Below are 2,293 nucleotides of genomic sequence, written 5' to 3' on the forward strand. Positions count from 1 at the left end.
CTTCATGATTCATCACAGGAAAGTAAATGGTGAAAGGTTTTCAGAAATGGCTTAATAAAAGGACCAGCAAACTTCCAAGGATATCCTGAAAAAAGTAGAAAGGCTGCGAAAGTGAATATGTATAGGTGGAAAGAAATTTCCTGTACAATAACCATTATTTTATAAATACACCAATTCCAAAAAATATTACTATAGATAATGTATTTAAATTAAGGTACTAGCAATAATTACCACTTCCTGCCCCGTAAAGTTTAACATATGCTGAGAATAACAATCAAATAGCGTAATTAACAGTGTCCTGTGATGCCTTAAGGTAATTACAAAGGGCAGAAGCTGGACTTATGAGAAAATTGACATTGTTAACTGCCCGCATATTCTTTGTAACAATGAAGTGTATTCTACCTAATTGCCTCATAAATGCTATGTCTTCTTCAATATTTTAACTGAAAAATTACAGAACACCACATAACTCCGCATAATACCTTACAAGCCATCTAAAAGATGTGTGTGACACGTGTTTCAGTCGCATTATTTCCCATCGTTACTATTATACTCGCAACAAAATAGTTAACATGACACTTAAAATATTATACTCGCAACAAAATAGTTAACATGACACTTAAAATACAAATAAAATACTTAATTACTACCGTTGACTAATAACATTATCAACTATTCACATTAAAAGGCACCCCAAACACGAGCACGTTGTAGGTAACAAATTCAATATGTATCAGGTGTAGCGAACATCTCACGCTATATTGCATTTTTTTTTTACTATTTTATTCTATATTTTACTCACCGGTGGAAAGTAAGGCCTGTTTTCTTACTTTCCGTGCGATTATTGCACCCGTAAGCCGAGCAGCAAACCATCTGCGAATGCAAAGTTTAAATAGCATATATCTGCCTAACGGAATGTTTCCGGATGTAGATAATAATATCCATGAAAATAAACACACTAATAAATATTTACGTACCTTTATATGACCTCTGTAGCCACTGGTTTAAGAAAAAAACAATATTTACTTAACATGTAAGCTTACGGCAAATCGACGAAGCGGGGAAGAGCATGATGGCTAAATGCGCAAAAGTACCGTTATGCCTGGTTATGCCTGGCTTCACCTCAGAGCGCTTATGCCCCCTCCAGATACCTCTATGGTTGGGACATGGTATGCAAGATGGCCGCCGGTCGCTTTGGCCTTTGGCGCAAGTTTCAAAATACGATATTTAATCCTTTAATTAAAAAATAATAATTACATAATATAATGGTATCGCGACACAGTGGTAAAATTGTGATGAAACTTGTGTCCCCAAAAATAGTGATTGATGTGTATATATAGAGTACACTTCTGGTGCATGAATAGACTGGTAACTTAGTGGTACAATCTGTGTAACATCTGATGCATCACATTGAGTACGGCTGTGGTATCAATGATGTACAGGATGTACAGACTGTACGATTTGTGTAACTTTGTGAGTAGAAAAGTGTAGTAAATGTGTAATTTTACATAATGTACCATATTTTTACACATATTTGTTACACAGATTTTTCGCCAGGGCGATGCATACCAAAAAAAGCTGTTAACGCGATTCATGGATTTTAGATACGCTTAAGATTATGGAATGGAAAATCTAATAGGCAAATAAAACGTTGCTCACAATGTTGCAAAGTAACGTTGCCATTAAACGTTGTCAAAACGTTGCATCAACGTTATCATTACAATGCAACATTGGTAACGTTGCTACAACGTTGAGGCAACCTTCTCTGCTGCTGGGGTACTGTATTCAACAGTGAACAAAAAAATCTACCTACTCACCGCATCAAGTAGGCACATACTTGTACAAGTAGGAGTTTGTATGTACGGCACCGTGGAAATAGGGTATTGCAAAATGGAAAGCTGATATGTGTAGCGGGGGGGGGGGGGCGTGGTACAAAAAAGTATGGGAACCCCTGCTCTACATTAAACAACAATCATACATGTTCTATATTCACTGCTAGCATACGTCGACGTGACGCGTTCCAACGTCTCTGACGCCCTTCTCCCTAGCAGATAATACCCAAGTAACATTTTTGGTTGGCCCTCTGTTGGGAGATGGTGGGACACAGCGGTTGGCCCATGGTATGATTTGGTCACCTCGCCAACCGTATCCCAACCAACGATTCCCCAACGATGGGCCAACAGAGCATTACAGTCGGGCCTTCGTATTCCCAACCCAAGGCCAACAAATCTCCAACCGTTGGCCCTTTTAAATTCTGCCATCCGTTTCCCAACAAAAGCTATATTTTACTGGC

At 38.4% G+C, this 2,293-nt stretch overlaps 1 long non-coding RNA gene across 1 annotated transcript; it reads right to left on the reverse strand.

Moving 5' to 3' along the window:
* LOC124171097 lies at positions 1-1,850 on the reverse strand. Its single transcript, XR_006867668.1, has 3 exons — positions 978-1,850; positions 803-873; positions 1-85 (listed from the first exon to the last, which is right to left on the reverse strand). It is a non-coding gene; the product is annotated as an uncharacterized LOC124171097 (long non-coding RNA).
* Positions 1,851-2,293: the final 443 nt, after the last annotated feature.

This window comes from Ischnura elegans, chromosome X, assembly GCF_921293095.1.
Source record: "Ischnura elegans chromosome X, ioIscEleg1.1, whole genome shotgun sequence".
Classification (NCBI taxonomy): domain Eukaryota; kingdom Metazoa; phylum Arthropoda; class Insecta; order Odonata; family Coenagrionidae; genus Ischnura; species Ischnura elegans.